This window comes from Mobula hypostoma, chromosome 9, assembly GCF_963921235.1.
Source record: "Mobula hypostoma chromosome 9, sMobHyp1.1, whole genome shotgun sequence".
In the NCBI taxonomy this organism is placed as follows: domain Eukaryota; kingdom Metazoa; phylum Chordata; class Chondrichthyes; order Myliobatiformes; family Myliobatidae; genus Mobula; species Mobula hypostoma.
In genome coordinates, this window is record NC_086105.1 from 148,278,299 (window position 1) to 148,292,647 (window position 14,349).

Genomic DNA, 14,349 nt, shown 5'->3' on the forward strand with positions numbered 1-14,349 from the left:
AGGGATGACACAACAGTCCTGAGGAAAACGATGATATAGATGGAGCTTGGAGCTTGACAGGGCGAGTGGGTGGTTTCGTGCATCATTGCCCTTTCCACTGTTTACACACAGTTTCCATCTGCTGCTGTCAATGTGTTTCCCAACACTCACAGACATCCCACCCTGCAAAAACTCATTTCAGGGAGGTAGCACCATCAGTTTACGGGAGACTTCCAGAACTTCCGGGAGAGGTGGGATGTCTGCAATAGAGTAGCTCCTTAGCAGCCAGCCAGCTAGTTTAAATAAGTTAGCTATGCTAATGAACGAATGACACCTGTTAAACTCACCTCAACATGTCTTTTACAGTCTTAACCCACCATGGGCAATAGAAAAGTCACTGTTGCAAACAGTGCAGTGAGCAACACTGTCATTATTTTTGACCCCTATTAGGCAGGGGTACACTTTAGTGTAGTCTGGGGTGACGTACATTTTATATTTTCTTTTTTTGGAACACTCTGCTACTCTGCCTTTTTTTGGAACTCTCTTGCTCTCTCTCTCTCTCTCTCTCTCTCGCTCGTGGTCGCTCTCACTCGCGCTCGCTCTCTCGCGCTTGCTTTCTCGCTCTTGTTCTCGCTCTCTCTCTCGGTCGGTCTCAAAAAAAATCAATTTCTGGTACATTGTATATAATTTGCGGGCATCAGGGAGCCACTATTAATACGCGGGAGACTCCCGGAACTTCCGGGAGAGGTGGGATGTCTGCGCTCATCCACGAGAGATTCCACCTGTACATGTTTCCGGAAGCCCTTAACGCAGCCGTACGGTGTTTTCTCTATCGAAGGAAGGCACAGCAGTGTAATGGTGAATGTAACACTTTACAGAGCCAGTCTAGCCGCTGGCCGTAAGGAGTTTGTACGTTCTCCAAGTGACCAGGTGGGTTTCCTCCACATTCCAAACACGGAGGGATTAATAAGCATTAGTAAAATGTGGCATGCAAAACTTACGGGCTGCCCCCAGCACATCCTCAGACTGTGACACAAGTTGATGAATTACGCTCTGCTCTTTGGTGTACAGTACTATACAAAAAGCCTTAGGTACATATATACAGCTGGGCTGTCTAAGACTTTTGCACAACAGTCCTTGTCAACATGGAAAGGAGAGTGAGCTTATAAATCTCGTGGGAGCAAAGGATGTTGTGAATGGTGAGGGTGGAGCATTGGGGTGGGTAGCAAAGAAAGAGTGCCAGGGGTGGGGTGATGTAGGTGCAAACACACCCAACCCTGAGACACCAGGCAAGGTCATTTGATTCCAAACAATTGGTTTATTGATCATTATAGAAAGTCTCTCTGGTGCTTCCCACTCCCTCTCCTCTCCCTTCCCCTTTCCCAACCATGATTCCCTTCTCCCTGCCCTCTTCCCACTCTCAGTCCGCAACAGAGACCCACATCAGAATCAGGTTTATCATCACTCATCTATGTCTTGAAATTTGCGGCAGCAGTACAGTGCAATATGAAATTACTACAGTACTGTGTAAAAAATGTGTTAGGCACCCTAGCTATATATATGTACCTAAGATTTTTGCACAATACTGTACATATGACAAGTAAAGCTAATCTTTAATCTTCAAATGTAAAGAAAGCTTGTAAAAAATGTAAGGCATGTGCTGTAAGAAAAATTGAAATAAGTATTGATTATTATTGTTAGAAATTATATTTACAAATGAAAACTTAATTGAATATTGTAAGTACTATTTTTATATTGAAAACACATTCTTTACAAGTTATAGAACCAGAAATTACTCCTTCATTTCAACAGTTTGACAACCAGTGATTTACATGAAGATAAACACAAGCACTGTGAAATATTACGTACCAGATAATGACAACATTACATAATTAGTTATTCCTCTAAATCATTGAATCACTAATTATGAATGCATATTATATGTGTACTCATTACATATAATTAAGCTCATTTTCTCTGTTTAACGCTGCAAACCCAATCATTTTATGTTGGTTGGACTGATGAAGGAAAAATGTTTTAAACAGTATTTATTTCACACAATTCTGTCAGCCAAAGTGTAGGTTTTCGCAAATAAAACAGCGTGAGGCATTTTATGTTTAAGAAAAACCATAACAACTCATATTTTGTACTCCATACACAGAACACAAAGTGCGTAACAGAACTTCACAGAATTACAACATCATCTCAGACCAGCCTCTTAAGGTGAACCCCAAATCAATGTCGGTGGTTGTGAATTATGTACATTTCCCTCAGTTACATTATCAGAATCAGGTTTATTATCACTGTTATGTGACGTGAAATTTGTTAACTTAGCAGCAGCAGTTCAATGCGATACGTAATATAGAAGAAATAATAATAATCAATTGATCAATTACAGTATACATATATTTAATAGATTAAAATTCGTGCCAAAATCAGAAGTAATATATATATTAAAAAAGTGAGGTAGTGTCCAAAGATTCAATATCCATTTAGGAATCAGATGGCAGAGGGGAAGAAGCTGTTCCTGAATCACTGAGTGTGTACCTTCAGGCTTCTGTACCTCCTACCTGATGGTAACAATGAGAAAAGGGCATGCCCTGGGTGCTGGAGGTCCTTAATAATGGACGCTGCCTTTCTGAGACACCACTCCTCAAAGATGTCCAGAGTACTTTATGGGCTAGTACCCAAGATGGAGATGACTAAATTTACAACCCTCTGCAGCTTCTTTCGGTCCTGTGCAGTAGCCCCCACCATACCAGACAGTGATGCAGCCTGTCAGAATGCTCTCCACGGTACAACTATAGAAGTTTTGAGTGTATTTCTTGACATACCTAATCTCTTCAAACTCCTAATGAAGTATAGTTGCTGTCTTGCCTTCTTTATAACTGCGTCAATATGTTGGGACCAGGTTAGATCCTCAGAGATCATTCCTCTCCAAAAGTATATTTAGTGTCAAAGTACACGCATGTCATCAGATAGAAAGAAACATTGAAAAGCCCTCAGCACAATACAGGCCCTTCAGCCCACAAAGCTGTGCTGAACATGTACTTACTTTAGAAATTACCTAGGGGTTACCCATAGCCCTCTATTTTTCTAAGCCCCATGTACCTATCCAGGAGTCTCTTAAAAGACACTGGTGGATTTCTGGATACTGTACTACCTAGAAATTCATTTTCTTGCGGGCATTTACAAGAAAATAAAGTACTGAAATAGAATTTATGATCAACTATACATAAACAAAGACTACCAAATAACCAATGTGCAAAAAAATTTTGGAAATTAATTTTAAAAAGGTAATACTGAGTTACAGAGTCTTGAAAGTGAGTCTATAGGTTGTGGAGTCAGTTGAGTGTTGGAGTGAGTGAAGTTATCATCTCTGGTTCAGGAGCCTGATGGTTGAGGGGTAATAACTGGTCCTGAACTGGGTGGTGTGGGTCCTGAGGCTCTTTCTGTCCCAGGGATGAGGTCTTTGGAGCTTCTGTTGGTGTTTCTATAGCTTTGAGTTTTTTTTTACTGGGATGGCATTGCAAAGCCGGGCTTAGGACTGACCATGTCAGAGTTCATAAACGCTAGGATCAGGAATAGTTGATAGGACCATCCCAACTGCCCTGCTACTCAATAAATTCAAGGGTAGCCCTGTGCTTGGTCCTGTCTTGTACAAAAAGGACGGGTTGCACTTGAATCTGAGGGGAACCAATATCCTGGCAGGGAGGTTTACTAATGCTATTGGGGAGGGTTTAAACTAGATTTGCAGAGATCTGAAGAGGCAGAGAATGGAAGGATTAGTGCATAAGTAGAGGCAGCTTGTAGGGAGTTTGTGAGGAAGGACAGGCAGATGTTATAGCAAAGATGCACTCAGCCTGATGGTTTGAGATGTGTCTATTTTAATGCAACGAGTAGTATAAACAAAGTGGATGAACGTAGAGCATGGATCAAAACATGGAACTATGACGTTGTGGCCATTACAGAGACTTGGATGTCTCAGGGGCAGGAATGGCTGCTGAGTGCGCCGAGCTTTAGATGTTTCAAAAAGGACAGGGAGGGAGGCAAAAGAGGTGGGGCTTGGCATTGGTAATCAAGGATAGTATCACAGTTGCAGAAAAGGAGGAAGTCATGGAGGGAATACTGAATCAGTGTAGGTAGAAGTCAGAAACAGGAATGAGGCAATAACTCTATTGGGTGTTTTTAAAAGACCCCCCCCCCCCAATAGTAACAGAGACATCGAGGAGCAGATAGGGAGGCAGATTCTGGAATGGTGCAATAATAACAGAGTTGTTGTGATGGGTGATTGTAACTTTCCTAATATGGACTGGCATCTCCTTAGCGCAAGGGGTGGAGTTTGTTAGGTGTGTTCAGGAAGGTTTTCTGAAGCAATATGTTTGATAAGCCAACTAGAGAAGAGGCTGTACTTGATCTTGGGTATTGGGAAATTAACCTGGTCAGGTGTCAGATCTCTCGGTGGGAGAACATTTTGGAGGTAGTGATCACAACTCTATCTCCTTCACCATAGTGCTGGAGAGGGATAGGAGCAGATCATTTGGGAAAACATTTAATTGGGATAGGGGAAATATGATGCTATTTGGCAGGAACTTGGGAGCATAAATTGGGAGCAGATGTTCTCAGGGAAATGCGTGGCAGAAATGTGGCAAATGTTCAGGGAATATTTGCATGGCATTCTGCATAGTTATGTTCCATTGAGGCATGGAAAGGGTGGTAGGGTAAAAGAATCATGGTGTACAAAGGATCTAGAAGATCTAGTTAAGAAGAAACAAAAAACTTATGAAAGGTTCAAGAAACTAGGTACTGTTAGAGCTCCAGAAAATTACAAGGGTGCTAGGGAAGGAGCTTAAGAATGAAATTAGGAGAGCTAGAAGGGAATATGAGAAAGACATGGTGAACAGGATTAAGGAAAACCCCAAGGCACTCTACAGGTATGTGAAGAGCAAGAGGATGAGTTGTGTGAGAGTGAGAGTGGAAACACATGCATGGAGTCAGAGGACATAGTGGTGGTACTGAATGCCTCCTTTGCTTCAGTATTCACCAGGGAAAAGGACCTTGGTAATTGTGAGGATGTCTTACAGTGGAGTGAAACACTTGAGCATATAGACATTAAGAAAGAGGATGTGCTGGAGCTTTTGAAAAGCATTAAGTTAGATAAATTGCCGGGACTGTACGAGATATACCCCAGGCTACTGTGGGAGGCGAGGAAAGAGATTACTGAGCCTCTGGCAATGATCTTTGCATCATCAATAGAGGCAGGATAAATACTGGAGGATTGGGGGGTTGCAAAGATTGTTCCCTTGTTCAAGAAAGGGAGTAGAGATAACCCATGAACTTATAGACCAGTGAGTTTTAGTTCAGTGGTGAGCAAGTTGTTGATGATCCTGAGAAGCAGGATTTCTGAGCATTTGGAGAAACATTATCTGATAGTCAGCATGGCTTTGTCAAGAGCAGGTCATGCCTTGCAAGCCTGATTGAGTTCTTTGAGGATGTAGCAAAACACATTGATGAAGGTGGAGCAGTGGATGTAATGTATATGGATTTCAGTAAGGCATTTAATATGGTTCCCTATGCAAGGCTCATTCATAAAGTAATGAGGCATGGGATCCAAGGAGACCTTGCTTTGTGGATCTAAATCTGGCTTGCCCACAGATGGCAAAGGGTGGTTGTAGATGGGCCGTATTCTGCATGAATGTCGGTGACCAGTGGTGTTCTGCAGGGATCTGTTCTGGGACCCCTCCTCTTAGTGATTTTTATAAATGACCTGGATGAAGAAGTAGAAGGGTGGGTTAGTAAGTTTGCTGATGACACAAAGGTTGGAGGTGTTGTGGGTAGTGTGGAGGGCTGTCAGAAGTTGCAGCAGGACATGGATAGGATACAGAACTGGGCTGAGAAGTGGCAGGTGGAGTTCAACCCAGGTGAGTGTAAAGTGGTTCATTTTGGTTGGTCAAATTTGAAGACAGAATATAGTATTAATGGTAAGACTCTTGGCTCTGTGGAGGATCAGAGAGATCTTGGGGTTCGTATCCATAGGACACTCAAAGCTGCTGCACAGGTTGACAGTGCTGTTAAGAAGGCATATGGTGTGTTGGCATTCATCAACCGTGGGATTGAGTTCAAGAGCCGTGAGGTAATGTTACAGCTCTATAAGACCTTGGTCAGACTCCACTTGGAGTACTGTGTTTGGTGCTGGTCACCTCACTATAAGAAGGATGTAAATACTATAGAGTGCAGAGGAGATTTACAATGATTTTGCCTGGATTGGAGGGCATGCCTTATGAGAATAGGTTGAGTGAACTTAGCCTTTTCTCCTTGGAACAACAGAGGATGAGAGGTGACCTGATAGAGGTGTATAAGATAATGAGGGGCATTGATCATGTGGATAGCCAAAGGCTTTTTCCCGGGGCTGATATGGTTAGCATGAGTAGGCACAGTTTTCAGGTGCTTGGAAGCAGGTACCGAGGGGATGTCAGGGGTAAGTTTTTCAAACAGAGAGTGATGGGTGTGTGGAATGCACTGCTGGCGGCGGTGGTGGAGGGGGATAAAAGGGTCTTTTAAGAGACTCTTAGGTACATGGAATTTAGAAAAATAGAGGGCTATGCGAGAGGGTAATTCCAGGTAGTTTCTAAAGTAGGTTACATTAGACAAAAAGAGGATTTTGAATGGAGGATGTCAGATAGCATTTACAGGATAAAAAGTGGGGGGGCACAGTCGTGTAGTGGTTAGCACAACAATTACCAGTACAGGTGGCATGGCATGGTAGTGCAGTGATTAGCACAATGATTTACAGTAATCTGCATGGTAGTGTAGTGATTAGCACAATGATTTACAGTAATCTGTATGGTAGTGTAATGATTAGCACAATGATTTACAGTACAGTCAGTATGGTAGTGTAGTGGTTAGCACAATGATTTATAGTACAGGCAGCTTGGGTTCAATTCCAGTCAATGTCGCTTGGGTTTTCTCTGGGTGGTCCGGTTTCCTCCCACAGTCCAAAGGTGTACAGGTTTGTAGGTTCATTGGCCATTGTAAATTGTTAGGCCCTTGTCAGGAACAGGCCCTTCAGCCCATTTAGTTTGTAACAAACTATTAATCTGCCTAGTCCCATCGATTTGCACCTGGACTATAGCCCTCCAACCTCTTCCATCCATGTACTTATCCAAACTTCTCTTCGGTGTTGAAATTAAACTCAGATCCACCACTTGCATGGGCAGCTCACTCCACACTCACACCACCCTCTGAGTGAAGACATCCATCTCAGGCTCCCCTTAAACATTTCACCTTTCCCTCCCCCCTAATCCATGACCCCTAGTTGTAGTCTCAACCAACCCTAGGGGAAAAAGCCTGCTTTCATTTACCCTATCTATACCCCTCATAATTTTGTATATTTCTATCAAGTTTCCTCTTATTCTCCTCCGCTCCAGGGAATAAAGAACCTTTCCCTATAACTCAGCTTCTCAAGTCCCAGCAATATCTTTGTAATATTTGATAGAAATTAAAAGAAAACATTTCCAGCCTGTTGTTATATTTCCAGCCTTTTTAATATGATAAGTGATCTAAAATAATTAATTTACAACAATTAGATCAGTCTCAGAAATTTGCTTGCTTGAATAACTTACCGTTGAGTGGTGGCAGTCAGCACATTTTGTGCACCACAATTCCCAGGGAGACTTTGGACTGGGTATAGTTAGGCACTTGACAAGGGCCGATAAAAAGTAGTTAGGGTTAAGCAGAATAGCCATTTGGGAGTGGGTCAGTGTTGGATTGGGGAGTTAAGGGCTTAGCTTATCAAAGCTTTGGCAAGGGGAGGCAAAGAATATAGGTAGACAAAGATTTTTTTCCTCCATTATTTATTCTTTATTTCTTTCTTATTGCACATTTACAGCAGTGAAGATGTCAGGCAGGATAGTGGAATGCTCCTCTTGTGAGGTGTGGGAAGACAGAGAGAGCTCCAGTGTCCCTGAAGAATACACCTGCGCGAAGTGCATCCAGCTGCATCCTCTAACAATGCACATTAGGGAGTTGGAGTTGAACTTGATAAACTCTGGATCATTCAGGAGACTGAAGGATTGGCAGGACATTTAGAGAGGTAGTTGAGGGACATAGGAAACTGGGTGACAGTCAGGAGGGGGGAAGGGGTTAAGGGACCTGTGCAGAGAACCCCTGTGGCCTTTCCCCTCAACAACAGACATATCACTTTGGATACTGTTGGGGGGATGACCTAACAAAGGAAAGTCACAGTGGTCAGGTCTCTGGCACTGAGTCTGGCTCTGTGACTTAGAAAAGAAGGGGGGAGAAGATGAAAGCTGTAGTGATTGGGGATTCATTGGTTAGGGAAACAAGAAGGAGGTTCTGTGGATGAGAATAAGATTCCTGGATGGTTTCTTGCCTCCCAGTTGCCAGGGAGAGGGACACCTCAAATCAAGACCACAGCATTAAGTGGGAGGGTGAGCAGCCAGTGGTCATGGTCCACATCGATATCAATGACATGGGTGATGAGGTTCTGCGAAGTGTGTTCAGTGAGTTAGGTGCTAAGTTAAAGGACTTTCAGAGCCTCCAGGGTTGTGATCTCCAGATTGCTACCTGTGCCATATGCTAGTGAGGCCAGAGTGGAAAGATTATACAGTTTAACACATGGCTAAAGCGTTGGTGCAAGAGGGAAAGCTTCAGATTTTTGGATCATTGGAGTCTCTTCCAGGGAAGGTGGGATCTGTACTGAAGGGGCAGTTTGCACCTGAACCAGAGGGGACTAATATCCTAGTGGGAAGGTTTGTTAGTGATGCATGGGGAATGGGACAGGACAGGTGACAGAAGTTTGTGTAGGGAAGCATTTGGCATCTAGTGATCATAATGCCATTAGTTTCGTGATAATTATGGAAAAGGATAGGTCTGGTCCTGGGGTTGAGATTCTAAGTTGGAGAAAAGTCAATTTTGATGGTATCAGAAAGGATCTGGCAAGTGTGGATTGGGACAGGCTGTTTTCTGGCAAAGATGTACTTAGTAAGTGAGAGGCCTTCAAAAGAGAAATTTTGAGAGTACAGAGTTTATATGTTCCTGTCAGAATAAAAGGCCAGGATAACAGTTTTAGAGAACCTTGGTTTTTGAGAGATATTGAGGCCCTGGTTAAGAAAAAGGAGGTGTATAGCAGGTGTAAGCAGGAAGGAGCAAATGAGGTACTTGAAGAGTATAAGAAATGCAAGAGAACACTTCAGAAGGAAATCAGGACTAAAAGAAGGCATGAGGTTGCCTTAGCAGATAAGGAGAAGGAGAATTCTAAGGTCTTCTACAGATACATTAAGAGCAAAAGGATTTCAAGGGACAAAATTGGTTCTCTGAAAGATCAAAATGGTATACTGTGTGTGGAGCCAAAAGAGGTGGGGAGATCTTAAATGGATTATTTGCATCTGTATTTATTTGGGAGAAGGACACAGAGTCTATAGAAGTGAGGCAAAGCAGCATCAATTTCATGGACCCTATACAAATTACAGAGGAGGAGATGTTTACTGTCTTGAGGCAAATTAAGAATGGACAAATCCCCAGGGCCTGACATTATGTTCCCTTGGGCCCTCAGGGAGGCAAGTGCAGAAATTTCAGGGGCCCTGGCAGAGATACTTAAAACATCCTAAGCCACAAATGAGGTGCTGGAGGATTGGAGGATATCTAATATTCTGTTGTTTAAGGAAGTCTCTAATAAACCAGGGAATTACAGGCCAGTAAGCCTAACATCAGTAGTAGGAAAGTTATTGGAAGGTATTCTAAGGGACCACATATATAAGTATTTGTATAAACAGGGACTGATTGGTGATGGTCAACATGGCTTTGTGCGTAGTAAGTCATATCTAACCAAGGATGTTATCAGGAAAGTTGATGAAGGCAAGGAAGTGGATGTCATCTACATGACTTTAGCAAGGCCTTTGACAAGGTCCCACATGGGAGGTTGGTCAATAAGCTTCAGTTGCTTGACATTCAAGGTGAGGTAGTAAATTGGACTAGATTTTGGCTTAGTGGAAGCCAGAGAGTGGTTGTAGATGGTTGCCTTTCTGACTGAAGGTCTATGACTACTGGTGTGGTATCCTTTGTTGTTGTCATCTATATCAATGATCTGGATGATAATGTGGTTAACTGGATCAGCAAACTTGTGGATGACACCAAGACTGGGGTGTAGTGGACAGCAAGGAAGACCACTAAAGCTTGCAGCAGGATCTGGACCAGCTGGAACAATGGGCTGAAAAATGGCAGATAGAATTTAATGCAGACAAGTGTGAAGTGTTGCACTTTAGGAGGAACTACCAAGGCAGATCTTACGAGGTGAGCAGTAAGGCACTGTGGAGTGTGATAGAACCGAGGGATCTGGGAATACAGATTCATTACTCCTTGAATGTGGCATCATAGATAGATAGGGTTATAAAGAAAACTTATGGCACATTGGCCTTCATAAATCAATGCACTGAGTCTGGGAGGTGGAATGTTACATTGAAATTGTTTAAGATATTGGTGAGGCCTAATTTGGAGTATTGTTAAAGATGTAAATAAGGTTGAAGGAGAGCAGAGAAAATTGTCAAGGATGTTGCTGGGACCTGAGGACCTGAGTTATAGGGAAAGGTTAAACAGGTAAGGAATTTATTCCCTAGAACATTGGAGAATGAGGGGAGATTTGTTAGACGTATATTAAATTATGAGGGGTATAGATAGGGTAAATGCAAGTAAGCTTTTTCCACTGTGGTTGGGTGAGACTAAAAATTGAGGTCATGAACTAAGGGTGAAAGATCAACCGTTGAAGGGGAACTTCTTCACTCAAAGACCAATGAAAGCGTGAAGCGAGCTGCCAGTGCAAGTGGTGGATGCAGGTTTGATTTCAACATTACAGAGAAATTTGGATAGGTACATGAATGGGAGGGTAGTGAAGGGCTATTGTCTGTGTGCAGGTTTGTGTGACTAGGCAGCTTAAAGGTCTGGCAGAGACTAGATGGGCCGAAGGGTCTATTTCTATGCTGTACTGTTCTATGATTCTATGACTCATTGTTCTACTGTGAATACTTGCAAAAATGAATCTCAGGACAGCATAAGGTAACATATATATACTTTGATTATAAATTTACTTTGAGTTTGAAAGGATACAGTGAAAAGTTTGTTTTGTATACTGTTCATACAGATCAGACCATTACACATTGCATTGAGGTAGAACAAGGTAAAACAATAACAGAAGAAAGTGTAACAGCTACAGAGAAAATGCATTGTAGGCAAACAATAAAGTACAAAGTTGTAATGAGCTAAATTGTGGGGTCAAGAGTCTATCTTATGAAGTTTATTATGATGGGCATAGATACCATGAAAATTCACTTTTTACAGAGCAGTCCATGACAAATATGGCAAACATAGAACAGTACAACACTGGAGAGGCCACTTAGCCCAAAATGTTGTGCAAATCCTGAAGCCAATTTATACAAAATGTCCTCCTCCTCCTCCATATCCTCCATTCCCTTATGGCAGCAGTCCCCAACCACCGGGCCGCAAAGCATGTGCTACCGGGCCACGAGGAAACGATATGATTTGGCGATATGAGTCAGCTGCACCTTTCCTCATTCCCTCTCACGCCCACTGTTGAACTTAAACACACACGAGGTAATTACACACGCGTCATCCATGTCAGCGCGGGAAGAAGAGCAGCTCCTCGAGCTTGCAGATGACGGCGGGCTGAAAAGTATGTTTGACATAACATCTCTGCTGGCAATCTGGATCAAAGTCAAGGCTGAATATCCTGAGATAGCCACGAAAGCACTGAAAACATTGCTTCCATTTCCAACGTATCTCTGCAATGAATGCAACGAAAACAAAATTGCGGAATAGATTGGACATAAGGAACCCCCTTCGAGTATCGCTGTCTTCCATCACCCCCCGATGGCACCGTCTTGTTGCAGGGAAACAAGCCCAGGGCTCCCACTGATTCAGCGATATTGGTGTGTTGCAATGATTTTATATGTTCATACAGGGAAAATATGTGCTGTGTGTTTAATATCCAAACATTACTTAAAATGTTATGATGCTATTGACTTAGGTGACTTATATAACCATATAACAATTACAGCACGGAAACAGGCCGTCTCTGCCCTTCTAGTCCGTGCTGAACGCTACTCTCACCTAGTCCCACCGACCTGCACTCAGCCCATAACTCTCCATTCCTTTCCTGTCCATATAGCTATCCAATTTTTCTTTAAATGATAATATCGAACCTGCCTCAACCACTTCTACTGAAAGTTCGTTCAACACTTACTTCAAGCTCCCCTGTCCTCCCCAGATAATTGACTTATCACTATATTCATGCAAGGAAAATATGCGCTGTATGTTTAATATTAAATTCGTTAGATAAACCCTTTTAGAAACGAAATTGAGTGTATTAGCCACTTATCACCTATATTCCAGTCGTGATTAACAACCCCCCCTCCCCTCCCCCCCGCCATACAGAATTGCCAAAAATGATTTGTAGGGAAAAAATCGGCATGTACACACATGCGCACACTGATGCCCGTGCAAGGCCTCATGGTCATTGTAGTCTTTCTCGAGGTAAACACAACGTATTTGACTGGTACTTTTGTCCGTTGGCAACCTTACCATTGTAAATATAATGGTATCTGATTGTAAATATATACAAACAAATGAGGCAATGTTCCGCCAGAAACTCGGTACACAAACAAATATGTATCACACACTGCACATATAACAATCAAATCAATAATCATAAAGAGTATAGAATTATATAAAGTTAGAAAGGGTGATAAGGTAGCATTACAGTACCTCCCACAGTCCAAAGACGTAAAGGCTGGTAGATTAACTGGTCATTGTCAATTGTCCTGTGATTAGGCTGGGGTTAAACAGGTGGGTTGCTAGGCATCATGGCTCGAAGGGTGGGTAGGGCCTGTTCTGCACTGTATCTAAATAAAATAAAATGTACATAAACACCAGCATGTGTTTTCAATGTAAACAGCACTATAGAGCTTTTTAAAGTGTTTACAGTACAGTGACGGGGTAATAGATGGGTGGTGGGGAGGACTAACTAGAATGGTTGATCAGATTAACTGCCTGGAGATAAAATAAAACTGAGAAACAGGGTTAATGTTCTGGACTGATCCTTCATCAAACATTTCATCTTTGCCTTTTTAAGTTTGAGTTTTTATAAAGACTTATAGGTCAATGAACCCCCACCCCCACCCCGAGGGCATCCATCTTGTTAAATGTGTTCAGTCAGAAAAAGGAACAAGCTTAACTAGAAATCTCAGATTTTCTCCTTGGCTTGAGTTCAGAGAATTGGGTTGATGAATCAATCAAAACCCCAGTGTCAGGCTGTAACACCACCCAGGGCGGGTGGCTGGGATAAAGGAGAAACTGCCTCCTGCCCCTCCTCCTCTAATTCACTCTCCTCTCCTAACAGATTCCTTCTTCTCCAGCCCTTCACCTTCCCTACCCACCTGGCTTCACTTATCACCTTCTAGCTTGTCCTCATTCCTCTCCTCCCACCTTTTTATTCTGGCTTATCCATCCTTCCCTTCCAGTTTTGAAGAAGGGTCTCAGCCCAAAACATAAACTGTTTATTCATTTCCAAAGATGCTGCCTGACCTGCTGAGTTCCTCCAGCATTTTGTGAGTTTCTCCTTTACTGTCCTCTGCTAAATCCTTCACTGCTATCTTCCTCTTCCCTCCACTTTCAATCACTTCTTTCCCTTTACAAAGTTCAGAAGTGCAAAGTAAATTTATTATCAAAGAATGAATATGTCACCATATTCTACCTTGAGAACTATTTTCTTGTTGGCATTTACAGAAAAGTAAAGAAATACAAAATAATTTATGAAAACTAAGATGGACAAATGACCAATGCAGTAAAGAAGACAATCTCTGCAAATAAAAAATATATAATGCTGAGAACATCAGTTATAGAGTCCTTGAAAGTGAGTCTAGGTTCAGTGTTGAGGTGAGTTAAGTTATTCACACGGTCAAGGGCCTGATGGTTGAGGGGTAATAACTGTTCCTGAACCTGCTGGTGTGGGACTGAGATTCATGTACCTTCCTCCTATTGGCAGCAACGAGAGCGTGAACTGGGTGCCGGGGGTCTTGATGATGGAAGATCTTTCCTTGTAAATATGCTAAATGATGAGGGTTTTGCCTGTGACAATCCTTCTCTGACAGCCCTCCCCATTAGTCCTTTCCTCAGAACCTACTCTACCCTCAGATTATCCACCCTATATTCCCTCCCGCTCCCTCAGATAATTTTCCCATTATCATCCCTCCCTCAGAACTTAAATACTCCTTGTTCAGCTACTCCTCCCACAGAATTTCCACTCTCACACCATCCCACAGATAGTTCACCCTCAATACC

The 14,349-nt window shown here is 42.5% G+C and overlaps 1 long non-coding RNA gene across 1 annotated transcript; it reads right to left on the reverse strand.

The window, feature by feature from the left end:
• Positions 1–11,097: 11,097 nt before the first annotated feature.
• On the reverse strand, positions 11,098–14,141 carry LOC134351421 (uncharacterized). The gene is made up of 3 exons (XR_010019147.1): positions 14,037–14,141; positions 12,775–12,911; positions 11,098–11,792 (listed from the first exon to the last, which is right to left on the reverse strand). It is a non-coding gene; the product is annotated as an uncharacterized LOC134351421 (long non-coding RNA).
• Between the last annotated feature and the right edge of the window lie 208 nt (positions 14,142–14,349).